The sequence below is a fragment of the Anomaloglossus baeobatrachus genome, unplaced genomic scaffold, assembly GCF_048569485.1.
Source record: "Anomaloglossus baeobatrachus isolate aAnoBae1 unplaced genomic scaffold, aAnoBae1.hap1 Scaffold_3803, whole genome shotgun sequence".
Taxonomy (NCBI): domain Eukaryota; kingdom Metazoa; phylum Chordata; class Amphibia; order Anura; family Aromobatidae; genus Anomaloglossus; species Anomaloglossus baeobatrachus.
Window position 1 is genome coordinate 1 of NW_027443147.1, and position 26,382 is coordinate 26,382.

The 26,382-nt window shown below is 46.8% G+C and overlaps 16 non-coding genes and 1 pseudogene across 16 annotated transcripts; all 17 read left to right on the top strand.

The window, feature by feature from the left end:
* The first annotated feature begins 340 nt into the window (after positions 1-340).
* LOC142274869 (U2 spliceosomal RNA) lies at positions 341-531 on the top strand. Its single transcript, XR_012739099.1, has one exon. It is a non-coding gene; the product is annotated as a U2 spliceosomal RNA (small nuclear RNA).
* Positions 532-1,918: 1,387 nt separating this feature from the next.
* On the top strand, positions 1,919-2,109 carry LOC142274881 (U2 spliceosomal RNA). The gene has a single exon (XR_012739110.1). It is a non-coding gene; the product is annotated as a U2 spliceosomal RNA (small nuclear RNA).
* Positions 2,110-3,496: 1,387 nt separating this feature from the next.
* Positions 3,497-3,687, top strand: LOC142274893 (U2 spliceosomal RNA). Its single transcript, XR_012739121.1, has one exon. It is a non-coding gene; the product is annotated as a U2 spliceosomal RNA (small nuclear RNA).
* A 1,387-nt stretch (positions 3,688-5,074) lies between these two features.
* LOC142274905 (U2 spliceosomal RNA) lies at positions 5,075-5,265 on the top strand. Its single transcript, XR_012739132.1, has one exon. It is a non-coding gene; the product is annotated as a U2 spliceosomal RNA (small nuclear RNA).
* Positions 5,266-7,450: 2,185 nt separating this feature from the next.
* LOC142274904 (U2 spliceosomal RNA) lies at positions 7,451-7,645 on the top strand. The gene has a single exon (XR_012739131.1). It is a non-coding gene; the product is annotated as a U2 spliceosomal RNA (small nuclear RNA).
* Positions 7,646-9,032: 1,387 nt separating this feature from the next.
* LOC142274908 (U2 spliceosomal RNA) lies at positions 9,033-9,223 on the top strand. The gene has a single exon (XR_012739133.1). It is a non-coding gene; the product is annotated as a U2 spliceosomal RNA (small nuclear RNA).
* A 1,387-nt stretch (positions 9,224-10,610) lies between these two features.
* LOC142274870 (U2 spliceosomal RNA) lies at positions 10,611-10,801 on the top strand. Its single transcript, XR_012739100.1, has one exon. It is a non-coding gene; the product is annotated as a U2 spliceosomal RNA (small nuclear RNA).
* Positions 10,802-12,188: 1,387 nt separating this feature from the next.
* Positions 12,189-12,379, top strand: LOC142274871 (U2 spliceosomal RNA). The gene has a single exon (XR_012739101.1). It is a non-coding gene; the product is annotated as a U2 spliceosomal RNA (small nuclear RNA).
* A 1,387-nt stretch (positions 12,380-13,766) lies between these two features.
* LOC142274872 (U2 spliceosomal RNA) lies at positions 13,767-13,957 on the top strand. The gene has a single exon (XR_012739102.1). It is a non-coding gene; the product is annotated as a U2 spliceosomal RNA (small nuclear RNA).
* Positions 13,958-15,344: 1,387 nt separating this feature from the next.
* LOC142274873 (U2 spliceosomal RNA) lies at positions 15,345-15,535 on the top strand. Its single transcript, XR_012739103.1, has one exon. It is a non-coding gene; the product is annotated as a U2 spliceosomal RNA (small nuclear RNA).
* Positions 15,536-16,922: 1,387 nt separating this feature from the next.
* On the top strand, positions 16,923-17,113 carry LOC142274875 (U2 spliceosomal RNA). Its single transcript, XR_012739104.1, has one exon. It is a non-coding gene; the product is annotated as a U2 spliceosomal RNA (small nuclear RNA).
* Positions 17,114-18,500: 1,387 nt separating this feature from the next.
* LOC142274876 (U2 spliceosomal RNA) lies at positions 18,501-18,691 on the top strand. The gene has a single exon (XR_012739105.1). It is a non-coding gene; the product is annotated as a U2 spliceosomal RNA (small nuclear RNA).
* A 1,387-nt stretch (positions 18,692-20,078) lies between these two features.
* LOC142274877 (U2 spliceosomal RNA) lies at positions 20,079-20,269 on the top strand. Its single transcript, XR_012739106.1, has one exon. It is a non-coding gene; the product is annotated as a U2 spliceosomal RNA (small nuclear RNA).
* Positions 20,270-21,656: 1,387 nt separating this feature from the next.
* On the top strand, positions 21,657-21,847 carry LOC142274878 (U2 spliceosomal RNA). The gene has a single exon (XR_012739107.1). It is a non-coding gene; the product is annotated as a U2 spliceosomal RNA (small nuclear RNA).
* Positions 21,848-23,234: 1,387 nt separating this feature from the next.
* LOC142274906 (U2 spliceosomal RNA) lies at positions 23,235-23,361 on the top strand (annotated as a pseudogene).
* A 684-nt stretch (positions 23,362-24,045) lies between these two features.
* Positions 24,046-24,243, top strand: LOC142274903 (U2 spliceosomal RNA). Its single transcript, XR_012739130.1, has one exon. It is a non-coding gene; the product is annotated as a U2 spliceosomal RNA (small nuclear RNA).
* Positions 24,244-25,630: 1,387 nt separating this feature from the next.
* Positions 25,631-25,821, top strand: LOC142274879 (U2 spliceosomal RNA). Its single transcript, XR_012739108.1, has one exon. It is a non-coding gene; the product is annotated as a U2 spliceosomal RNA (small nuclear RNA).
* The last annotated feature ends 561 nt before the right edge of the window (positions 25,822-26,382 follow it).

The window sequence follows — 26,382 nt, forward strand, 5'->3', positions numbered from 1 at the left end:
AAAGGGCTTTCTACGGGTAAGGATGGCAAAGGGTGGCAGTGACGGAAAGTCAGGCAACCTGTCCTGTCCGTCTTTTTGTATCGTGAATTGGAAAGACTGCAAGGGGGAGGGGAGTTGCTTGCGCCCTAAAGGAGGAGTTATTCAGATTCATTGCAGTGGGCGGCGGCTGCAAAACGCACCATTCTTCTTGTTTTGGCTCTGCAAAGCAGCCTTTTCAAGGGTTGGCTTGGGTGACAAAATGTCTTGTGTAGGCGTGGGTTTGTCTCCCTCTCGCTCTCTCTCCCTAAGATGTGTCCGGCATAGGCCAGGGTGCCACTCGAGGCCCAAACCAATTCTGGTTATCGCTTCTCGGCCTTTTGGCTAAGATCAAGTGTAGTATCTGTTCTTATCAGTTTAATATCTGATACGTCCCCTATCTGGGGACCATATATTAAATGGATTTTTAGAACAGGGAGATGGAAAAAGAGCTTGCTCTGTCCACTCCACGCATTGACCTGGTATTGCAGTACCTCCAGGAACGGTGCACCCCTTCTTAACCCAGTTTCCAAAAGCAGAACTCAATTCACCTGATTCATATTAGCCCGATTTAATGAATTGGAAGAAAGCATACGTCTTCATATGCACCTCAATTTGGCCCATTCACTTTTCACACTTCCTCCTTTTGTTTTTTATCTTTCACACTTTTGACTTTCTTTATTCATCCAAATAGCAAACTCATCACCACTCAACCTGACCAACTCGGCTATGTCCCCGTGCTGCAGTTCTCTGTCTTATCTAGATCATTTGCAATTGAATGGAATAGATCCCTTTTGGACAAAGTGGATTCACCTGCTGCTGCAGTGACCACAGGTGTGATAACATCTAGAATTGGCATCTGGTGCGATCTCTCCGCTTCCACTCCAAAGAAAGTTACCTGTTTATTCCTATCATGCATTGGTTTTTGGGGTTTTCTTTGAGTAATGATGATCTCTTTAGTAGTCTGTTGGCGCCCTCTCCTGGAGGAATAGTTTGCTTGCTCTTGGACATTCTAAAAGAGAGGTCATGATAGACATTGAGCTTCTGAGCTCAATTGGGGACAGTCATGGGTGATGAATGTTTGCAACCTACTGCGAAGCCTCATACCGCAATATAAGGAACGTCAAATACTAAGAAAGGGCGGCCTATGAAAGAATTACTACTTTCAATAAGTACACTTAAACGGCTAATTGGGAATAGAAAAACTGTAAAAAGCCCTCTGAGAAAGCCCCCCTCTAACCTTTGATAGTAAGCTTTTCTGTAGTCTGCCTGTTGATGTATTTTCCGTTTGAACTGTGCACAACATGAAGAGACGGAACACTGGCGGCTTGTCACAATGCCCCCCGATGACATCACAATAGCGCTGCTGCCTAGAAAACAAGCTGCGCAGAAGAAGTTGTTCTTTGGGTGGGAGGGTGGGCTAGTGGAAGGAGGGGGCAATCTCTTTTTTTCCCGGGTGGTAGGGGGATGACAGGAGAAGGGAAGCGGGTGGTGAGAAAGGTACAGAGGGCAGGGTTTGGGGGCTGGGAAGGAAAGGGAAAAGATTAGGGTTTGGGGATGATGAAAGGGCTTTCTACGGGTAAGGATGGCAAAGGGTGGCAGTGACGGAAAGTCAGGCAACCTGTCCTGTCCGTCTTTTTGTATCGTGAATTGGAAAGACTGCAAGGGGGAGGGGAGTTGCTTGCGCCCTAAAGGAGGAGTTATTCAGATTCATTGCAGTGGGCGGCGGCTGCAAAACGCACCATTCTTCTTGTTTTGGCTCTGCAAAGCAGCCTTTTCAAGGGTTGGCTTGGGTGACAAAATGTCTTGTGTAGGCGTGGGTTTGTCTCCCTCTCGCTCTCTCTCCCTAAGATGTGTCCGGCATAGGCCAGGGTGCCACTCGAGGCCCAAACCAATTCTGGTTATCGCTTCTCGGCCTTTTGGCTAAGATCAAGTGTAGTATCTGTTCTTATCAGTTTAATATCTGATACGTCCCCTATCTGGGGACCATATATTAAATGGATTTTTAGAACAGGGAGATGGAAAAAGAGCTTGCTCTGTCCACTCCACGCATTGACCTGGTATTGCAGTACCTCCAGGAACGGTGCACCCCTTCTTAACCCAGTTTCCAAAAGCAGAACTCAATTCACCTGATTCATATTAGCCCGATTTAATGAATTGGAAGAAAGCATACGTCTTCATATGCACCTCAATTTGGCCCATTCACTTTTCACACTTCCTCCTTTTGTTTTTTATCTTTCACACTTTTGACTTTCTTTATTCATCCAAATAGCAAACTCATCACCACTCAACCTGACCAACTCGGCTATGTCCCCGTGCTGCAGTTCTCTGTCTTATCTAGATCATTTGCAATTGAATGGAATAGATCCCTTTTGGACAAAGTGGATTCACCTGCTGCTGCAGTGACCACAGGTGTGATAACATCTAGAATTGGCATCTGGTGCGATCTCTCCGCTTCCACTCCAAAGAAAGTTACCTGTTTATTCCTATCATGCATTGGTTTTTGGGGTTTTCTTTGAGTAATGATGATCTCTTTAGTAGTCTGTTGGCGCCCTCTCCTGGAGGAATAGTTTGCTTGCTCTTGGACATTCTAAAAGAGAGGTCATGATAGACATTGAGCTTCTGAGCTCAATTGGGGACAGTCATGGGTGATGAATGTTTGCAACCTACTGCGAAGCCTCATACCGCAATATAAGGAACGTCAAATACTAAGAAAGGGCGGCCTATGAAAGAATTACTACTTTCAATAAGTACACTTAAACGGCTAATTGGGAATAGAAAAACTGTAAAAAGCCCTCTGAGAAAGCCCCCCTCTAACCTTTGATAGTAAGCTTTTCTGTAGTCTGCCTGTTGATGTATTTTCCGTTTGAACTGTGCACAACATGAAGAGACGGAACACTGGCGGCTTGTCACAATGCCCCCCGATGACATCACAATAGCGCTGCTGCCTAGAAAACAAGCTGCGCAGAAGAAGTTGTTCTTTGGGTGGGAGGGTGGGCTAGTGGAAGGAGGGGGCAATCTCTTTTTTTCCCGGGTGGTAGGGGGATGACAGGAGAAGGGAAGCGGGTGGTGAGAAAGGTACAGAGGGCAGGGTTTGGGGGCTGGGAAGGAAAGGGAAAAGATTAGGGTTTGGGGATGATGAAAGGGCTTTCTACGGGTAAGGATGGCAAAGGGTGGCAGTGACGGAAAGTCAGGCAACCTGTCCTGTCCGTCTTTTTGTATCGTGAATTGGAAAGACTGCAAGGGGGAGGGGAGTTGCTTGCGCCCTAAAGGAGGAGTTATTCAGATTCATTGCAGTGGGCGGCGGCTGCAAAACGCACCATTCTTCTTGTTTTGGCTCTGCAAAGCAGCCTTTTCAAGGGTTGGCTTGGGTGACAAAATGTCTTGTGTAGGCGTGGGTTTGTCTCCCTCTCGCTCTCTCTCCCTAAGATGTGTCCGGCATAGGCCAGGGTGCCACTCGAGGCCCAAACCAATTCTGGTTATCGCTTCTCGGCCTTTTGGCTAAGATCAAGTGTAGTATCTGTTCTTATCAGTTTAATATCTGATACGTCCCCTATCTGGGGACCATATATTAAATGGATTTTTAGAACAGGGAGATGGAAAAAGAGCTTGCTCTGTCCACTCCACGCATTGACCTGGTATTGCAGTACCTCCAGGAACGGTGCACCCCTTCTTAACCCAGTTTCCAAAAGCAGAACTCAATTCACCTGATTCATATTAGCCCGATTTAATGAATTGGAAGAAAGCATACGTCTTCATATGCACCTCAATTTGGCCCATTCACTTTTCACACTTCCTCCTTTTGTTTTTTATCTTTCACACTTTTGACTTTCTTTATTCATCCAAATAGCAAACTCATCACCACTCAACCTGACCAACTCGGCTATGTCCCCGTGCTGCAGTTCTCTGTCTTATCTAGATCATTTGCAATTGAATGGAATAGATCCCTTTTGGACAAAGTGGATTCACCTGCTGCTGCAGTGACCACAGGTGTGATAACATCTAGAATTGGCATCTGGTGCGATCTCTCCGCTTCCACTCCAAAGAAAGTTACCTGTTTATTCCTATCATGCATTGGTTTTTGGGGTTTTCTTTGAGTAATGATGATCTCTTTAGTAGTCTGTTGGCGCCCTCTCCTGGAGGAATAGTTTGCTTGCTCTTGGACATTCTAAAAGAGAGGTCATGATAGACATTGAGCTTCTGAGCTCAATTGGGGACAGTCATGGGTGATGAATGTTTGCAACCTACTGCGAAGCCTCATACCGCAATATAAGGAACGTCAAATACTAAGAAAGGGCGGCCTATGAAAGAATTACTACTTTCAATAAGTACACTTAAACGGCTAATTGGGAATAGAAAAACTGTAAAAAGCCCTCTGAGAAAGCCCCCCTCTAACCTTTGATAGTAAGCTTTTCTGTAGTCTGCCTGTTGATGTATTTTCCGTTTGAACTGTGCACAACATGAAGAGACGGAACACTGGCGGCTTGTCACAATGCCCCCCGATGACATCACAATAGCGCTGCTGCCTAGAAAACAAGCTGCGCAGAAGAAGTTGTTCTTTGGGTGGGAGGGTGGGCTAGTGGAAGGAGGGGGCAATCTCTTTTTTTCCCGGGTGGTAGGGGGATGACAGGAGAAGGGAAGCGGGTGGTGAGAAAGGTACAGAGGGCAGGGTTTGGGGGCTGGGAAGGAAAGGGAAAAGATTAGGGTTTGGGGATGATGAAAGGGCTTTCTACGGGTAAGGATGGCAAAGGGTGGCAGTGACGGAAAGTCAGGCAACCTGTCCTGTCCGTCTTTTTGTATCGTGAATTGGAAAGACTGCAAGGGGGAGGGGAGTTGCTTGCGCCCTAAAGGAGGAGTTATTCAGATTCATTGCAGTGGGCGGCGGCTGCAAAACGCACCATTCTTCTTGTTTTGGCTCTGCAAAGCAGCCTTTTCAAGGGTTGGCTTGGGTGACAAAATGTCTTGTGTAGGCGTGGGTTTGTCTCCCTCTCGCTCTCTCTCCCTAAGATGTGTCCGGCATAGGCCAGGGTGCCACTCGAGGCCCAAACCAATTCTGGTTATCGCTTCTCGGCCTTTTGGCTAAGATCAAGTGTAGTATCTGTTCTTATCAGTTTAATATCTGATACGTCCCCTATCTGGGGACCATATATTAAATGGATTTTTAGAACAGGGAGATGGAAAAAGAGCTTGCTCTGTCCACTCCACGCATTGACCTGGTATTGCAGTACCTCCAGGAACGGTGCACCCCTTCTTAACCCAGTTTCCAAAAGCAGAACTCAATTCACCTGATTCATATTAGCCCGATTTAATGAATTGGAAGAAAGCATACGTCTTCATATGCACCTCAATTTGGCCCATTCACTTTTCACACTTCCTCCTTTTGTTTTTTATCTTTCACACTTTTGACTTTCTTTATTCATCCAAATAGCAAACTCATCACCACTCAACCTGACCAACTCGGCTATGTCCCCGTGCTGCAGTTCTCTGTCTTATCTAGATCATTTGCAATTGAATGGAATAGATCCCTTTTGGACAAAGTGGATTCACCTGCTGCTGCAGTGACCACAGGTGTGATAACATCTAGAATTGGCATCTGGTGCGATCTCTCCGCTTCCACTCCAAAGAAAGTTACCTGTTTATTCCTATCATGCATTGGTTTTTGGGGTTTTCTTTGAGTAATGATGATCTCTTTAGTAGTCTGTTGGCGCCCTCTCCTGGAGGAATAGTTTGCTTGCTCTTGGACATTCTAAAAGAGAGGTCATGATAGACATTGAGCTTCTGAGCTCAATTGGGGACAGTCATGGGTGATGAATGTTTGCAACCTACTGCGAAGCCTCATACCGCAATATAAGGAACGTCAAATACTAAGAAAGGGCGGCCTATGAAAGAATTACTACTTTCAATAAGTACACTTAAACGGCTAATTGGGAATAGAAAAACTGTAAAAAGCCCTCTGAGAAAGCCCCCCTCTAACCTTTGATAGTAAGCTTTTCTGTAGTCTGCCTGTTGATGTATTTTCCGTTTGAACTGTGCACAACATGAAGAGACGGAACACTGGCGGCTTGTCACAATGCCCCCCGATGACATCACAATAGCGCTGCTGCCTAGAAAACAAGCTGCGCAGAAGAAGTTGTTCTTTGGGTGGGAGGGTGGGCTAGTGGAAGGAGGGGGCAATCTCTTTTTTTCCCGGGTGGTAGGGGGATGACAGGAGAAGGGAAGCGGGTGGTGAGAAAGGTACAGAGGGCAGGGTTTGGGGGCTGGGAAGGAAAGGGAAAAGATTAGGGTTTGGGGATGATGAAAGGGCTTTCTACGGGTAAGGATGGCAAAGGGTGGCAGTGACGGAAAGTCAGGCAACCTGTCCTGTCCGTCTTTTTGTATCGTGAATTGGAAAGACTGCAAGGGGGAGGGGAGTTGCTTGCGCCCTAAAGGAGGAGTTATTCAGATTCATTGCAGTGGGCGGCGGCTGCAAAACGCACCATTCTTCTTGTTTTGGCTCTGCAAAGCAGCCTTTTCAAGGGTTGGCTTGGGTGACAAAATGTCTTGTGTAGGCGTGGGTTTGTCTCCCTCTCGCTCTCTCTCCCTAAGATGTGTCCGGCATAGGCCAGGGTGCCACTCGAGGCCCAAACCAATTCTGGTTATCGCTTCTCGGCCTTTTGGCTAAGATCAAGTGTAGTGTTGTTCGAAGAGGTGGTTTAAGCTCCAGGCCACCTTAGTACAATGATACAATGCACACTGGAAGGTTGCACTTGCTAGTACTCTGGGTGGATAGTATATTCATCTAGAGGAAAACATGGCCCTACCAGGATCGAGGCTATTAGACTGAGTAAGGGTGGGGGGCTATGGTACAACGTGCCCCAGGACTGACGACCCTGGAGTGAGTCTGAGCTTGCTGGCTTGGGACCCCGGCAAGCCTTGGGCTCTGTAGCACACCGTACCTTGCCTTTTCATACTTTTTGAGCATATTATCCTATCCCGGCCTTCTGGCTAGGAAGGGAAATTTTTATAATCCCGGTCGGAGGTCTGGTCAGCTTTGGGCTGAGAAACTAACACCCGGTTGGAGGTCTGGGTCAGCTTCGGCTGAGAAACCAACACCCGGTTGGAGGTCTGGGTCAGCTTCGGCTGAGAAACCAACACCCGGTTGGAGGTCCGGTTAGCCTTGGGCTGAGAAACCAACACCGGTTGACGGTCCGGGCAGTTTTGGCTGCGAAACCAACAACTAGTAGCTCTCTACTCCACTTGGGTAAGATGCCTGGGTGGACGCTGGGAGCAACGACAAGGCTCAACCAGGCTTCGGTTTGGGGGAGCACCGAAGATCCCTGACCCTTGCTGTGGCCTTCTGGCTCGGAGGGACGGGGTTGATTTTTGGGGACCCTCTCCTCACGGTGGGGTCCACACGAATCCTAGCCTTTGCACTGTTTTTGGTGTGACTTCGGTCATGCATTTTTTGTGGTGCTTTGGAAAGCTTCATTAAATCAAATCTGTTCTTATCAGTTTAATATCTGATACGTCCCCTATCTGGGGACCATATATTAAATGGATTTTTAGAACAGGGAGATGGAAAAAGAGCTTGCTCTGTCCACTCCACGCATTGACCTGGTATTGCAGTACCTCCAGGAACGGTGCACCCCTTCTTAACCCAGTTTCCAAAAGCAGAACTCAATTCACCTGATTCATATTAGCCCGATTTAATGAATTGGAAGAAAGCATACGTCTTCATATGCACCTCAATTTGGCCCATTCACTTTTCACACTTCCTCCTTTTGTTTTTTATCTTTCACACTTTTGACTTTCTTTATTCATCCAAATAGCAAACTCATCACCACTCAACCTGACCAACTCGGCTATGTCCCCGTGCTGCAGTTCTCTGTCTTATCTAGATCATTTGCAATTGAATGGAATAGATCCCTTTTGGACAAAGTGGATTCACCTGCTGCTGCAGTGACCACAGGTGTGATAACATCTAGAATTGGCATCTGGTGCGATCTCTCCGCTTCCACTCCAAAGAAAGTTACCTGTTTATTCCTATCATGCATTGGTTTTTGGGGTTTTCTTTGAGTAATGATGATCTCTTTAGTAGTCTGTTGGCGCCCTCTCCTGGAGGAATAGTTTGCTTGCTCTTGGACATTCTAAAAGAGAGGTCATGATAGACATTGAGCTTCTGAGCTCAATTGGGGACAGTCATGGGTGATGAATGTTTGCAACCTACTGCGAAGCCTCATACCGCAATATAAGGAACGTCAAATACTAAGAAAGGGCGGCCTATGAAAGAATTACTACTTTCAATAAGTACACTTAAACGGCTAATTGGGAATAGAAAAACTGTAAAAAGCCCTCTGAGAAAGCCCCCCTCTAACCTTTGATAGTAAGCTTTTCTGTAGTCTGCCTGTTGATGTATTTTCCGTTTGAACTGTGCACAACATGAAGAGACGGAACACTGGCGGCTTGTCACAATGCCCCCCGATGACATCACAATAGCGCTGCTGCCTAGAAAACAAGCTGCGCAGAAGAAGTTGTTCTTTGGGTGGGAGGGTGGGCTAGTGGAAGGAGGGGGCAATCTCTTTTTTTCCCGGGTGGTAGGGGGATGACAGGAGAAGGGAAGCGGGTGGTGAGAAAGGTACAGAGGGCAGGGTTTGGGGGCTGGGAAGGAAAGGGAAAAGATTAGGGTTTGGGGATGATGAAAGGGCTTTCTACGGGTAAGGATGGCAAAGGGTGGCAGTGACGGAAAGTCAGGCAACCTGTCCTGTCCGTCTTTTTGTATCGTGAATTGGAAAGACTGCAAGGGGGAGGGGAGTTGCTTGCGCCCTAAAGGAGGAGTTATTCAGATTCATTGCAGTGGGCGGCGGCTGCAAAACGCACCATTCTTCTTGTTTTGGCTCTGCAAAGCAGCCTTTTCAAGGGTTGGCTTGGGTGACAAAATGTCTTGTGTAGGCGTGGGTTTGTCTCCCTCTCGCTCTCTCTCCCTAAGATGTGTCCGGCATAGGCCAGGGTGCCACTCGAGGCCCAAACCAATTCTGGTTATCGCTTCTCGGCCTTTTGGCTAAGATCAAGTGTAGTATCTGTTCTTATCAGTTTAATATCTGATACGTCCCCTATCTGGGGACCATATATTAAATGGATTTTTAGAACAGGGAGATGGAAAAAGAGCTTGCTCTGTCCACTCCACGCATTGACCTGGTATTGCAGTACCTCCAGGAACGGTGCACCCCTTCTTAACCCAGTTTCCAAAAGCAGAACTCAATTCACCTGATTCATATTAGCCCGATTTAATGAATTGGAAGAAAGCATACGTCTTCATATGCACCTCAATTTGGCCCATTCACTTTTCACACTTCCTCCTTTTGTTTTTTATCTTTCACACTTTTGACTTTCTTTATTCATCCAAATAGCAAACTCATCACCACTCAACCTGACCAACTCGGCTATGTCCCCGTGCTGCAGTTCTCTGTCTTATCTAGATCATTTGCAATTGAATGGAATAGATCCCTTTTGGACAAAGTGGATTCACCTGCTGCTGCAGTGACCACAGGTGTGATAACATCTAGAATTGGCATCTGGTGCGATCTCTCCGCTTCCACTCCAAAGAAAGTTACCTGTTTATTCCTATCATGCATTGGTTTTTGGGGTTTTCTTTGAGTAATGATGATCTCTTTAGTAGTCTGTTGGCGCCCTCTCCTGGAGGAATAGTTTGCTTGCTCTTGGACATTCTAAAAGAGAGGTCATGATAGACATTGAGCTTCTGAGCTCAATTGGGGACAGTCATGGGTGATGAATGTTTGCAACCTACTGCGAAGCCTCATACCGCAATATAAGGAACGTCAAATACTAAGAAAGGGCGGCCTATGAAAGAATTACTACTTTCAATAAGTACACTTAAACGGCTAATTGGGAATAGAAAAACTGTAAAAAGCCCTCTGAGAAAGCCCCCCTCTAACCTTTGATAGTAAGCTTTTCTGTAGTCTGCCTGTTGATGTATTTTCCGTTTGAACTGTGCACAACATGAAGAGACGGAACACTGGCGGCTTGTCACAATGCCCCCCGATGACATCACAATAGCGCTGCTGCCTAGAAAACAAGCTGCGCAGAAGAAGTTGTTCTTTGGGTGGGAGGGTGGGCTAGTGGAAGGAGGGGGCAATCTCTTTTTTTCCCGGGTGGTAGGGGGATGACAGGAGAAGGGAAGCGGGTGGTGAGAAAGGTACAGAGGGCAGGGTTTGGGGGCTGGGAAGGAAAGGGAAAAGATTAGGGTTTGGGGATGATGAAAGGGCTTTCTACGGGTAAGGATGGCAAAGGGTGGCAGTGACGGAAAGTCAGGCAACCTGTCCTGTCCGTCTTTTTGTATCGTGAATTGGAAAGACTGCAAGGGGGAGGGGAGTTGCTTGCGCCCTAAAGGAGGAGTTATTCAGATTCATTGCAGTGGGCGGCGGCTGCAAAACGCACCATTCTTCTTGTTTTGGCTCTGCAAAGCAGCCTTTTCAAGGGTTGGCTTGGGTGACAAAATGTCTTGTGTAGGCGTGGGTTTGTCTCCCTCTCGCTCTCTCTCCCTAAGATGTGTCCGGCATAGGCCAGGGTGCCACTCGAGGCCCAAACCAATTCTGGTTATCGCTTCTCGGCCTTTTGGCTAAGATCAAGTGTAGTATCTGTTCTTATCAGTTTAATATCTGATACGTCCCCTATCTGGGGACCATATATTAAATGGATTTTTAGAACAGGGAGATGGAAAAAGAGCTTGCTCTGTCCACTCCACGCATTGACCTGGTATTGCAGTACCTCCAGGAACGGTGCACCCCTTCTTAACCCAGTTTCCAAAAGCAGAACTCAATTCACCTGATTCATATTAGCCCGATTTAATGAATTGGAAGAAAGCATACGTCTTCATATGCACCTCAATTTGGCCCATTCACTTTTCACACTTCCTCCTTTTGTTTTTTATCTTTCACACTTTTGACTTTCTTTATTCATCCAAATAGCAAACTCATCACCACTCAACCTGACCAACTCGGCTATGTCCCCGTGCTGCAGTTCTCTGTCTTATCTAGATCATTTGCAATTGAATGGAATAGATCCCTTTTGGACAAAGTGGATTCACCTGCTGCTGCAGTGACCACAGGTGTGATAACATCTAGAATTGGCATCTGGTGCGATCTCTCCGCTTCCACTCCAAAGAAAGTTACCTGTTTATTCCTATCATGCATTGGTTTTTGGGGTTTTCTTTGAGTAATGATGATCTCTTTAGTAGTCTGTTGGCGCCCTCTCCTGGAGGAATAGTTTGCTTGCTCTTGGACATTCTAAAAGAGAGGTCATGATAGACATTGAGCTTCTGAGCTCAATTGGGGACAGTCATGGGTGATGAATGTTTGCAACCTACTGCGAAGCCTCATACCGCAATATAAGGAACGTCAAATACTAAGAAAGGGCGGCCTATGAAAGAATTACTACTTTCAATAAGTACACTTAAACGGCTAATTGGGAATAGAAAAACTGTAAAAAGCCCTCTGAGAAAGCCCCCCTCTAACCTTTGATAGTAAGCTTTTCTGTAGTCTGCCTGTTGATGTATTTTCCGTTTGAACTGTGCACAACATGAAGAGACGGAACACTGGCGGCTTGTCACAATGCCCCCCGATGACATCACAATAGCGCTGCTGCCTAGAAAACAAGCTGCGCAGAAGAAGTTGTTCTTTGGGTGGGAGGGTGGGCTAGTGGAAGGAGGGGGCAATCTCTTTTTTTCCCGGGTGGTAGGGGGATGACAGGAGAAGGGAAGCGGGTGGTGAGAAAGGTACAGAGGGCAGGGTTTGGGGGCTGGGAAGGAAAGGGAAAAGATTAGGGTTTGGGGATGATGAAAGGGCTTTCTACGGGTAAGGATGGCAAAGGGTGGCAGTGACGGAAAGTCAGGCAACCTGTCCTGTCCGTCTTTTTGTATCGTGAATTGGAAAGACTGCAAGGGGGAGGGGAGTTGCTTGCGCCCTAAAGGAGGAGTTATTCAGATTCATTGCAGTGGGCGGCGGCTGCAAAACGCACCATTCTTCTTGTTTTGGCTCTGCAAAGCAGCCTTTTCAAGGGTTGGCTTGGGTGACAAAATGTCTTGTGTAGGCGTGGGTTTGTCTCCCTCTCGCTCTCTCTCCCTAAGATGTGTCCGGCATAGGCCAGGGTGCCACTCGAGGCCCAAACCAATTCTGGTTATCGCTTCTCGGCCTTTTGGCTAAGATCAAGTGTAGTATCTGTTCTTATCAGTTTAATATCTGATACGTCCCCTATCTGGGGACCATATATTAAATGGATTTTTAGAACAGGGAGATGGAAAAAGAGCTTGCTCTGTCCACTCCACGCATTGACCTGGTATTGCAGTACCTCCAGGAACGGTGCACCCCTTCTTAACCCAGTTTCCAAAAGCAGAACTCAATTCACCTGATTCATATTAGCCCGATTTAATGAATTGGAAGAAAGCATACGTCTTCATATGCACCTCAATTTGGCCCATTCACTTTTCACACTTCCTCCTTTTGTTTTTTATCTTTCACACTTTTGACTTTCTTTATTCATCCAAATAGCAAACTCATCACCACTCAACCTGACCAACTCGGCTATGTCCCCGTGCTGCAGTTCTCTGTCTTATCTAGATCATTTGCAATTGAATGGAATAGATCCCTTTTGGACAAAGTGGATTCACCTGCTGCTGCAGTGACCACAGGTGTGATAACATCTAGAATTGGCATCTGGTGCGATCTCTCCGCTTCCACTCCAAAGAAAGTTACCTGTTTATTCCTATCATGCATTGGTTTTTGGGGTTTTCTTTGAGTAATGATGATCTCTTTAGTAGTCTGTTGGCGCCCTCTCCTGGAGGAATAGTTTGCTTGCTCTTGGACATTCTAAAAGAGAGGTCATGATAGACATTGAGCTTCTGAGCTCAATTGGGGACAGTCATGGGTGATGAATGTTTGCAACCTACTGCGAAGCCTCATACCGCAATATAAGGAACGTCAAATACTAAGAAAGGGCGGCCTATGAAAGAATTACTACTTTCAATAAGTACACTTAAACGGCTAATTGGGAATAGAAAAACTGTAAAAAGCCCTCTGAGAAAGCCCCCCTCTAACCTTTGATAGTAAGCTTTTCTGTAGTCTGCCTGTTGATGTATTTTCCGTTTGAACTGTGCACAACATGAAGAGACGGAACACTGGCGGCTTGTCACAATGCCCCCCGATGACATCACAATAGCGCTGCTGCCTAGAAAACAAGCTGCGCAGAAGAAGTTGTTCTTTGGGTGGGAGGGTGGGCTAGTGGAAGGAGGGGGCAATCTCTTTTTTTCCCGGGTGGTAGGGGGATGACAGGAGAAGGGAAGCGGGTGGTGAGAAAGGTACAGAGGGCAGGGTTTGGGGGCTGGGAAGGAAAGGGAAAAGATTAGGGTTTGGGGATGATGAAAGGGCTTTCTACGGGTAAGGATGGCAAAGGGTGGCAGTGACGGAAAGTCAGGCAACCTGTCCTGTCCGTCTTTTTGTATCGTGAATTGGAAAGACTGCAAGGGGGAGGGGAGTTGCTTGCGCCCTAAAGGAGGAGTTATTCAGATTCATTGCAGTGGGCGGCGGCTGCAAAACGCACCATTCTTCTTGTTTTGGCTCTGCAAAGCAGCCTTTTCAAGGGTTGGCTTGGGTGACAAAATGTCTTGTGTAGGCGTGGGTTTGTCTCCCTCTCGCTCTCTCTCCCTAAGATGTGTCCGGCATAGGCCAGGGTGCCACTCGAGGCCCAAACCAATTCTGGTTATCGCTTCTCGGCCTTTTGGCTAAGATCAAGTGTAGTATCTGTTCTTATCAGTTTAATATCTGATACGTCCCCTATCTGGGGACCATATATTAAATGGATTTTTAGAACAGGGAGATGGAAAAAGAGCTTGCTCTGTCCACTCCACGCATTGACCTGGTATTGCAGTACCTCCAGGAACGGTGCACCCCTTCTTAACCCAGTTTCCAAAAGCAGAACTCAATTCACCTGATTCATATTAGCCCGATTTAATGAATTGGAAGAAAGCATACGTCTTCATATGCACCTCAATTTGGCCCATTCACTTTTCACACTTCCTCCTTTTGTTTTTTATCTTTCACACTTTTGACTTTCTTTATTCATCCAAATAGCAAACTCATCACCACTCAACCTGACCAACTCGGCTATGTCCCCGTGCTGCAGTTCTCTGTCTTATCTAGATCATTTGCAATTGAATGGAATAGATCCCTTTTGGACAAAGTGGATTCACCTGCTGCTGCAGTGACCACAGGTGTGATAACATCTAGAATTGGCATCTGGTGCGATCTCTCCGCTTCCACTCCAAAGAAAGTTACCTGTTTATTCCTATCATGCATTGGTTTTTGGGGTTTTCTTTGAGTAATGATGATCTCTTTAGTAGTCTGTTGGCGCCCTCTCCTGGAGGAATAGTTTGCTTGCTCTTGGACATTCTAAAAGAGAGGTCATGATAGACATTGAGCTTCTGAGCTCAATTGGGGACAGTCATGGGTGATGAATGTTTGCAACCTACTGCGAAGCCTCATACCGCAATATAAGGAACGTCAAATACTAAGAAAGGGCGGCCTATGAAAGAATTACTACTTTCAATAAGTACACTTAAACGGCTAATTGGGAATAGAAAAACTGTAAAAAGCCCTCTGAGAAAGCCCCCCTCTAACCTTTGATAGTAAGCTTTTCTGTAGTCTGCCTGTTGATGTATTTTCCGTTTGAACTGTGCACAACATGAAGAGACGGAACACTGGCGGCTTGTCACAATGCCCCCCGATGACATCACAATAGCGCTGCTGCCTAGAAAACAAGCTGCGCAGAAGAAGTTGTTCTTTGGGTGGGAGGGTGGGCTAGTGGAAGGAGGGGGCAATCTCTTTTTTTCCCGGGTGGTAGGGGGATGACAGGAGAAGGGAAGCGGGTGGTGAGAAAGGTACAGAGGGCAGGGTTTGGGGGCTGGGAAGGAAAGGGAAAAGATTAGGGTTTGGGGATGATGAAAGGGCTTTCTACGGGTAAGGATGGCAAAGGGTGGCAGTGACGGAAAGTCAGGCAACCTGTCCTGTCCGTCTTTTTGTATCGTGAATTGGAAAGACTGCAAGGGGGAGGGGAGTTGCTTGCGCCCTAAAGGAGGAGTTATTCAGATTCATTGCAGTGGGCGGCGGCTGCAAAACGCACCATTCTTCTTGTTTTGGCTCTGCAAAGCAGCCTTTTCAAGGGTTGGCTTGGGTGACAAAATGTCTTGTGTAGGCGTGGGTTTGTCTCCCTCTCGCTCTCTCTCCCTAAGATGTGTCCGGCATAGGCCAGGGTGCCACTCGAGGCCCAAACCAATTCTGGTTATCGCTTCTCGGCCTTTTGGCTAAGATCAAGTGTAGTATCTGTTCTTATCAGTTTAATATCTGATACGTCCCCTATCTGGGGACCATATATTAAATGGATTTTTAGAACAGGGAGATGGAAAAAGAGCTTGCTCTGTCCACTCCACGCATTGACCTGGTATTGCAGTACCTCCAGGAACGGTGCACCCCTTCTTAACCCAGTTTCCAAAAGCAGAACTCAATTCACCTGATTCATATTAGCCCGATTTAATGAATTGGAAGAAAGCATACGTCTTCATATGCACCTCAATTTGGCCCATTCACTTTTCACACTTCCTCCTTTTGTTTTTTATCTTTCACACTTTTGACTTTCTTTATTCATCCAAATAGCAAACTCATCACCACTCAACCTGACCAACTCGGCTATGTCCCCGTGCTGCAGTTCTCTGTCTTATCTAGATCATTTGCAATTGAATGGAATAGATCCCTTTTGGACAAAGTGGATTCACCTGCTGCTGCAGTGACCACAGGTGTGATAACATCTAGAATTGGCATCTGGTGCGATCTCTCCGCTTCCACTCCAAAGAAAGTTACCTGTTTATTCCTATCATGCATTGGTTTTTGGGGTTTTCTTTGAGTAATGATGATCTCTTTAGTAGTCTGTTGGCGCCCTCTCCTGGAGGAATAGTTTGCTTGCTCTTGGACATTCTAAAAGAGAGGTCATGATAGACATTGAGCTTCTGAGCTCAATTGGGGACAGTCATGGGTGATGAATGTTTGCAACCTACTGCGAAGCCTCATACCGCAATATAAGGAACGTCAAATACTAAGAAAGGGCGGCCTATGAAAGAATTACTACTTTCAATAAGTACACTTAAACGGCTAATTGGGAATAGAAAAACTGTAAAAAGCCCTCTGAGAAAGCCCCCCTCTAACCTTTGATAGTAAGCTTTTCTGTAGTCTGCCTGTTGATGTATTTTCCGTTTGAACTGTGCACAACATGAAGAGACGGAACACTGGCGGCTTGTCACAATGCCCCCCGATGACATCACAATAGCGCTGCTGCCTAGAAAACAAGCTGCGCAGAAGAAGTTGTTCTTTGGGTGGGAGGGTGGGCTAGTGGAAGGAGGGGGCAATCTCTTTTTTTCCCGGGTGGTAGGGGGATGACAGGAGAAGGGAAGCGGGTGGTGAGAAAGGTACAGAGGGCAGGGTTTGGGGGCTGGGAAGGAAAGGGAAAAGATTAGGGTTTGGGGATGATGAAAGGGCTTTCTACGGGTAAGGATGGCAAAGGGTGGCAGTGACGGAAAGTCAGGCAACCTGTCCTGTCCGTCTTTTTGTATCGTGAATTGGAAAGACTGCAAGGGGGAGGGGAGTTGCTTGCGCCCTAAAGGAGGAGTTATTCAGATTCATTGCAGTGGGCGGCGGCTGCAAAACGCACCATTCTTCTTGTTTTGGCTCTGCAAAGCAGCCTTTTCAAGGGTTGGCTTGGGTGACAAAATGTCTTGTGTAGGCGTGGGTTTGTCTCCCTCTCGCTCTCTCTCCCTAAGATGTGTCCGGCATAGGCCAGGGTGCCACTCGAGGCCCAAACCAATTCTGGTTATCGCTTCTCGGCCTTTTGGCTAAGATCAAGTGTAGTATCTGTTCTTATCAGTTTAATATCTGATACGTCCCCTATCTGGGGACCATATATTAAATGGATTTTTAGAACAGGGAGATGGAAAAAGAGCTTGCTCTGTCCACTCCACGCATTGACCTGGTATTGCAGTACCTCCAGGAACGGTGCACCCCTTCTTAACCCAGTTTCCAAAAGCAGAACTCAATTCACCTGATTCATATTAGCCCGATTTAATGAATTGGAAGAAAGCATACGTCTTCATATGCACCTCAATTTGGCCCATTCACTTTTCACACTTCCTCCTTTTGTTTTTTATCTTTCACACTTTTGACTTTCTTTATTCATCCAAATAGCAAACTCATCACCACTCAACCTGACCAACTCGGCTATGTCCCCGTGCTGCAGTTCTCTGTCTTATCTAGATCATTTGCAATTGAATGGAATAGATCCCTTTTGGACAAAGTGGATTCACCTGCTGCTGCAGTGACCACAGGTGTGATAACATCTAGAATTGGCATCTGGTGCGATCTCTCCGCTTCCACTCCAAAGAAAGTTACCTGTTTATTCCTATCATGCATTGGTTTTTGGGGTTTTCTTTGAGTAATGATGATCTCTTTAGTAGTCTGTTGGCGCCCTCTCCTGGAGGAATAGTTTGCTTGCTCTTGGACATTCTAAAAGAGAGGTCATGATAGACATTGAGCTTCTGAGCTCAATTGGGGACAGTCATGGGTGATGAATGTTTGCAACCTACTGCGAAGCCTCATACCGCAATATAAGGAACGTCAAATACTAAGAAAGGGCGGCCTATGAAAGAATTACTACTTTCAATAAGTACACTTAAACGGCTAATTGGGAATAGAAAAACTGTAAAAAGCCCTCTGAGAAAGCCCCCCTCTAACCTTTGATAGTAAGCTTTTCTGTAGTCTGCCTGTTGATGTATTTTCCGTTTGAACTGTGCACAACATGAAGAGACGGAACACTGGCGGCTTGTCACAATGCCCCCCGATGACATCACAATAGCGCTGCTGCCTAGAAAACAAGCTGCGCAGAAGAAGTTGTTCTTTGGGTGGGAGGGTGGGCTAGTGGAAGGAGGGGGCAATCTCTTTTTTTCCCGGGTGGTAGGGGGATGACAGGAGAAGGGAAGCGGGTGGTGAGAAAGGTACAGAGGGCAGGGTTTGGGGGCTGGGAAGGAAAGGGAAAAGATTAGGGTTTGGGGATGATGAAAGGGCTTTCTACGGGTAAGGATGGCAAAGGGTGGCAGTGACGGAAAGTCAGGCAACCTGTCCTGTCCGTCTTTTTGTATCGTGAATTGGAAAGACTGCAAGGGGGAGGGGAGTTGCTTGCGCCCTAAAGGAGGAGTTATTCAGATTCATTGCAGTGGGCGGCGGCTGCAAAACGCACCATTCTTCTTGTTTTGGCTCTGCAAAGCAGCCTTTTCAAGGGTTGGCTTGGGTGACAAAATGTCTTGTGTAGGCGTGGGTTTGTCTCCCTCTCGCTCTCTCTCCCTAAGATGTGTCCGGCATAGGCCAGGGTGCCACTCGAGGCCCAAACCAATTCTGGTTATCGCTTCTCGGCCTTTTGGCTAAGATCAAGTGTAGTATCTGTTCTTATCAGTTTAATATCTGATACGTCCCCTATCTGGGGACCATATATTAAATGGATTTTTAGAACAGGGAGATGGAAAAAGAGCTTGCTCTGTCCACTCCACGCATTGACCTGGTATTGCAGTACCTCCAGGAACGGTGCACCCCTTCTTAACCCAGTTTCCAAAAGCAGAACTCAATTCACCTGATTCATATTAGCCCGATTTAATGAATTGGAAGAAAGCATACGTCTTCATATGCACCTCAATTTGGCCCATTCACTTTTCACACTTCCTCCTTTTGTTTTTTATCTTTCACACTTTTGACTTTCTTTATTCATCCAAATAGCAAACTCATCACCACTCAACCTGACCAACTCGGCTATGTCCCCGTGCTGCAGTTCTCTGTCTTATCTAGATCATTTGCAATTGAATGGAATAGATCCCTTTTGGACAAAGTGGATTCACCTGCTGCTGCAGTGACCACAGGTGTGATAACATCTAGAATTGGCATCTGGTGCGATCTCTCCGCTTCCACTCCAAAGAAAGTTACCTGTTTATTCCTATCATGCATTGGTTTTTGGGGTTTTCTTTGAGTAATGATGATCTCTTTAGTAGTCTGTTGGCGCCCTCTCCTGGAGGAATAGTTTGCTTGCTCTTGGACATTCTAAAAGAGAGGTCATGATAGACATTGAGCTTCTGAGCTCAATTGGGGACAGTCATGGGTGATGAATGTTTGCAACCTACTGCGAAGCCTCATACCGCAATATAAGGAACGTCAAATACTAAGAAAGGGCGGCCTATGAAAGAATTACTACTTTCAATAAGTACACTTAAACGGCTAATTGGGAATAGAAAAACTGTAAAAAGCCCTCTGAGAAAGCCCCCCTCTAACCTTTGATAGTAAGCTTTTCTGTAGTCTGCCTGTTGATGTATTTTCCGTTTGAACTGTGCACAACATGAAGAGACGGAACACTGGCGGCTTGTCACAATGCCCCCCGATGACATCACAATAGCGCTGCTGCCTAGAAAACAAGCTGCGCAGAAGAAGTTGTTCTTTGGGTGGGAGGGTGGGCTAGTGGAAGGAGGGGGCAATCTCTTTTTTTCCCGGGTGGTAGGGGGATGACAGGAGAAGGGAAGCGGGTGGTGAGAAAGGTACAGAGGGCAGGGTTTGGGGGCTGGGAAGGAAAGGGAAAAGATTAGGGTTTGGGGATGATGAAAGGGCTTTCTACGGGTAAGGATGGCAAAGGGTGGCAGTGACGGAAAGTCAGGCAACCTGTCCTGTCCGTCTTTTTGTATCGTGAATTGGAAAGACTGCAAGGGGGAGGGGAGTTGCTTGCGCCCTAAAGGAGGAGTTATTCAGATTCATTGCAGTGGGCGGCGGCTGCAAAACGCACCATTCTTCTTGTTTTGGCTCTGCAAAGCAGCCTTTTCAAGGGTTGGCTTGGGTGACAAAATGTCTTGTGTAGGCGTGGGTTTGTCTCCCTCTCGCTCTCTCTCCCTAAGATGTGTCCGGCATAGGCCAGGGTGCCACTCGAGGCCCAAACCAATTCTGGTTATCGCTTCTCGGCCTTTTGGCTAAGATCAAGTGTAGTATCTGTTCTTATCAGTTTAATATCTGATACGTCCCCTATCTGGGGACCATATATTAAATGGATTTTTAGAACAGGGAGATGGAAAAAGAGCTTGCTCTGTCCACTCCACGCATTGACCTGGTATTGCAGTACCTCCAGGAACGGTGCACCCCTTCTTAACCCAGTTTCCAAAAGCAGAACTCAATTCACCTGATTCATATTAGCCCGATTTAATGAATTGGAAGAAAGCATACGTCTTCATATGCACCTCAATTTGGCCCATTCACTTTTCACACTTCCTCCTTTTGTTTTTTATCTTTCACACTTTTGACTTTCTTTATTCATCCAAATAGCAAACTCATCACCACTCAACCTGACCAACTCGGCTATGTCCCCGTGCTGCAGTTCTCTGTCTTATCTAGATCATTTGCAATTGAATGGAATAGATCCCTTTTGGACAAAGTGGATTCACCTGCTGCTGCAGTGACCACAGGTGTGATAACATCTAGAATTGGCATCTGGTGCGATCTCTCCGCTTCCACTCCAAAGAAAGTTACCTGTTTATTCCTATCATGCATTGGTTTTTGGGGTTTTCTTTGAGTAATGATGATCTCTTTAGTAGTCTGTTGGCGCCCTCTCCTGGAGGAATAGTTTGCTTGCTCTTGGACATTCTAAAAGAGAGGTCATGATAGACATTGAGCTTCTGAGCTCAATTGGGGACAGTCATGGGTGATGAATGTTTGCAACCTACTGCGAAGCCTCATACCGCAATATAAGGAACGTCAAATACTAAGAAAGGGCGGCCTATGAAAGAATTACTACTTTCAATAAGTACACTTAAACGGCTAATTGGGAATAGAAAAACTGTAAAAAGCCCTCTGAGAAAGCCCCCCTCTAACCTTTGATAGTAAGCTTTTCTGTAGTCTGCCTGTTGATGTATTTTCCGTTTGAACTGTGCACAACATGAAGAGACGGAAAACTGGCGGCTTGTCACAATGCCCCCCGATGACATCACAATAGCGCTGCTGCCTAGAAAACAAGCTGCGCAGAAGAAGTTGTTCTTTGGGTGGGAGGGTGGGCTAGTGGAAGGAGGGGGCAATCTCTTTTTTTCCCGGGTGGTAGGGGGATGACAGGAGAAGGGAAGCGGGTGGTGAGAAAGGTACAGAGGGCAGGGTTTGGGGGCTGGGAAGGAAAGGGAAAAGATTAGGGTTTGGGGATGATGAAAGGGCTTTCTACGGGTAAGGATGGCAAAGGGTGGCAGTGACGGAAAGTCAGGCAACCTGTCCTGTCCGTCTTTTTGTATCGTGAATTGGAAAGACTGCAAGGGGGAGGGGAGTTGCTTGCGCCCTAAAGGAGGAGTTATTCAGATTCATTGCAGTGGGCGGCGGCTGCAAAACGCACCATTCTTCTTGTTTTGGCTCTGCAAAGCAGCCTTTTCAAGGGTTGGCTTGGGTGACAAAATGTCTTGTGTAGGCGTGGGTTTGTCTCCCTCTCGCTCTCTCTCCCTAAGATGTGTCCGGCATAGGCCAGGGTGCCACTCGAGGCCCAAACCAATTCTGGTTATCGCTTCTCGGCCTTTTGGCTAAGATCAAGTGTAGTATCTGTTCTTATCAGTTTAATATCTGATACGTCCCCTATCTGGGGACCATATATTAAATGGATTTTTAGAACAGGGAGATGGAAAAAGAGCTTGCTCTGTCCACTCCACGCATTGACCTGGTATTGCAGTACCTCCAGGAACGGTGCACCCCTTCTTAACCCAGTTTCCAAAAGCAGAACTCAATTCACCTGATTCATATTAGCCCGATTTAATGAATTGGAAGAAAGCATACGTCTTCATATGCACCTCAATTTGGCCCATTCACTTTTCACACTTCCTCCTTTTGTTTTTTATCTTTCACACTTTTGACTTTCTTTATTCATCCAAATAGCAAACTCATCACCACTCAACCTGACCAACTCGGCTATGTCCCCGTGCTGCAGTTCTCTGTCTTATCTAGATCATTTGCAATTGAATGGAATAGATCCCTTTTGGACAAAGTGGATTCACCTGCTGCTGCAGTGACCACAGGTGTGATAACATCTAGAATTGGCATCTGGTGCGATCTCTCCGCTTCCACTCCAAAGAAAGTTACCTGTTTATTCCTATCATGCATTGGTTTTTGGGGTTTTCTTTGAGTAATGATGATCTCTTTAGTAGTCTGTTGGCGCCCTCTCCTGGAGGAATAGTTTGCTTGCTCTTGGACATTCTAAAAGAGAGGTCATGATAGACATTGAGCTTCTGAGCTCAATTGGGGACAGTCATGGGTGATGAATGTTTGCAACCTACTGCGAAGCCTCATACCGCAATATAAGGAACGTCAAATACTAAGAAAGGGCGGCCTATGAAAGAATTACTACTTTCAATAAGTACACTTAAACGGCTAATTGGGAATAGAAAAACTGTAAAAAGCCCTCTGAGAAAGCCCCCCTCTAACCTTTGATAGTAAGCTTTTCTGTAGTCTGCCTGTTGATGTATTTTCCGTTTGAACTGTGCACAACATGAAGAGACGGAACACTGGCGGCTTGTCACAATGCCCCCCGATGACATCACAATAGCGCTGCTGCCTAGAAAACAAGCTGCGCAGAAGAAGTTGTTCTTTGGGTGGGAGGGTGGGCTAGTGGAAGGAGGGGGCAATCTCTTTTTTTCCCGGGTGGTAGGGGGATGACAGGAGAAGGGAAGCGGGTGGTGAGAAAGGTACAGAGGGCAGGGTTTGGGGGCTGGGAAGGAAAGGGAAAAGATTAGGGTTTGGGGATGATGAAAGGGCTTTCTACGGGTAAGGATGGCAAAGGGTGGCAGTGACGGAAAGTCAGGCAACCTGTCCTGTCCGTCTTTTTGTATCGTGAATTGGAAAGACTGCAAGGGGGAGGGGAGTTGCTTGCGCCCTAAAGGAGGAGTTATTCAGATTCATTGCAGTGGGCGGCGGCTGCAAAACGCACCATTCTTCTTGTTTTGGCTCTGCAAAGCAGCCTTTTCAAGGGTTGGCTTGGGTGACAAAATGTCTTGTGTAGGCGTGGGTTTGTCTCCCTCTCGCTCTCTCTCCCTAAGATGTGTCCGGCATAGGCCAGGGTGCCACTCGAGGCCCAAACCAATTCTGGTTATCGCTTCTCGGCCTTTTGGCTAAGATCAAGTGTAGTATCTGTGAGGCTCGGCAGATGCAATGCACACTGGAAGGTTGCGCTTGCTAGTACTCTTGATGTATAGTATATTCATCTAGAGGAAAACATGGCCCTACCAGGATCGAGGCTATTAGACTGAGTAAGTGTGGGGGCTATGGTGCAATGTGCCCCAGGACTGACGACCCTGGAGTGAGTCTGAGCTTGCTGGCTTGGGACCCCGGCGAGCCTTGGGCTCTGTAGCACACCGTACCTTGCCCTTTCATACTTTCTGAGCATATTGCTCTATCCCGGCCTTCTGGCTAGGAAGGGAAATTTTTATAATCATGGTCGGAGGTCCGTTCAGCTTTGGGCTGAGAAACCAACACCCGGTTGGAGGTCCGGGTCAGCTTCGGCTGAGAAACCAACACCCGGTTGGAGGTCTGGGTCAGCTTCGGCTGAGAAACCAACACCCGGTTGGAGGTCCGGGTCAGCTTCGGCTGAGAAACCAACACCCGGTTGGAGGTCCGGTTAGCCTTGGGCTGAGAAACCAACACCGGTTGACGGTCCGGGCAGTTTCGGCTGCGAAACCAACAACTAGTAGCTCTCTACTCCACTTGGGTAAGATGCCTGGGTGGACGCTGGGAGCAACGACAAGGCTCAACCAGGCTTCGGCTTGGGGGAGCACCGAAGATCCCTGACCCTTGCTGTGGCCTTCTGGCTCGGAGGGACGGGGTTGATTTTTGGGGACCCTCTCCTCACGGAGGGGTCCACACGAATCCTAGCCTTTGCACTGTTTTTGGTGTGACTTCGGTCATGCATTTTTTGCGGTGCTTTGGAAAGCTTCATTAAATCAAAAAATCTGTTCTTATCAGTTTAATATCTGATACGTCCCCTATCTGGGGACCATATATTAAATGGATTTTTAGAACAGGGAGATGGAAAAAGAGCTTGCTCTGTCCACTCCACGCATTGACCTGGTATTGCAGTACCTCCAGGAACGGTGCACCCCTTCTTAACCCAGTTTCCAAAAGCAGAACTCAATTCACCTGATTCATATTAGCCCGATTTAATGAATTGGAAGAAAGCATACGTCTTCATATGCACCTCAATTTGGCCCATTCACTTTTCACACTTCCTCCTTTTGTTTTTTATCTTTCACACTTTTGACTTTCTTTATTCATCCAAATAGCAAACTCATCACCACTCAACCTGACCAACTCGGCTATGTCCCCGTGCTGCAGTTCTCTGTCTTATCTAGATCATTTGCAATTGAATGGAATAGATCCCTTTTGGACAAAGTGGATTCACCTGCTGCTGCAGTGACCACAGGTGTGATAACATCTAGAATTGGCATCTGGTGCGATCTCTCCGCTTCCACTCCAAAGAAAGTTACCTGTTTATTCCTATCATGCATTGGTTTTTGGGGTTTTCTTTGAGTAATGATGATCTCTTTAGTAGTCTGTTGGCGCCCTCTCCTGGAGGAATAGTTTGCTTGCTCTTGGACATTCTAAAAGAGAGGTCATGATAGACATTGAGCTTCTGAGCTCAATTGGGGACAGTCATGGGTGATGAATGTTTGCAACCTACTGCGAAGCCTCATACCGCAATATAAGGAACGTCAAATACTAAGAAAGGGCGGCCTATGAAAGAATTACTACTTTCAATAAGTACACTTAAACGGCTAATTGGGAATAGAAAAACTGTAAAAAGCCCTCTGAGAAAGCCCCCCTCTAACCTTTGATAGTAAGCTTTTCTGTAGTCTGCCTGTTGATGTATTTTCCGTTTGAACTGTGCACAACATGAAGAGACGGAACACTGGCGGCTTGTCACAATGCCCCCCGATGACATCACAATAGCGCTGCTGCCTAGAAAACAAGCTGCGCAGAAGAAGTTGTTCTTTGGGTGGGAGGGTGGGCTAGTGGAAGGAGGGGGCAATCTCTTTTTTTCCCGGGTGGTAGGGGGATGACAGGAGAAGGGAAGCGGGTGGTGAGAAAGGTACAGAGGGCAGGGTTTGGGGGCTGGGAAGGAAAGGGAAAAGATTAGGGTTTGGGGATGATGAAAGGGCTTTCTACGGGTAAGGATGGCAAAGGGTGGCAGTGACGGAAAGTCAGGCAACCTGTCCTGTCCGTCTTTTTGTATCGTGAATTGGAAAGACTGCAAGGGGGAGGGGAGTTGCTTGCGCCCTAAAGGAGGAGTTATTCAGATTCATTGCAGTGGGCGGCGGCTGCAAAACGCACCATTCTTCTTGTTTTGGCTCTGCAAAGCAGCCTTTTCAAGGGTTGGCTTGGGTGACAAAATGTCTTGTGTAGGCGTGGGTTTGTCTCCCTCTCGCTCTCTCTCCCTAAGATGTGTCCGGCATAGGCCAGGGTGCCACTCGAGGCCCAAACCAATTCTGGTTATCGCTTCTCGGCCTTTTGGCTAAGATCAAGTGTAGTATCTGTTCTTATCAGTTTAATATCTGATACGTCCCCTATCTGGGGACCATATATTAAATGGATTTTTAGAACAGGGAGATGGAAAAAGAGCTTGCTCTGTCCACTCCACGCATTGACCTGGTATTGCAGTACCTCCAGGAACGGTGCACCCCTTCTTAACCCAGTTTCCAAAAGCAGAACTCAATTCACCTGATTCATATTAGCCCGATTTAATGAATTGGAAGAAAGCATACGTCTTCATATGCACCTCAATTTGGCCCATTCACTTTTCACACTTCCTCCTTTTGTTTTTTATCTTTCACACTTTTGACTTTCTTTATTCATCCAAATAGCAAACTCATCACCACTCAACCTGACCAACTCGGCTATGTCCCCGTGCTGCAGTTCTCTGTCTTATCTAGATCATTTGCAATTGAATGGAATAGATCCCTTTTGGACAAAGTGGATTCACCTGCTGCTGCAGTGACCACAGGTGTGATAACATCTAGAATTGGCATCTGGTGCGATCTCTCCGCTTCCACTCCAAAGAAAGTTACCTGTTTATTCCTATCATGCATTGGTTTTTGGGGTTTTCTTTGAGTAATGATGATCTCTTTAGTAGTCTGTTGGCGCCCTCTCCTGGAGGAATAGTTTGCTTGCTCTTGGACATTCTAAAAGAGAGGTCATGATAGACATTGAGCTTCTGAGCTCAATTGGGGACAGTCATGGGTGATGA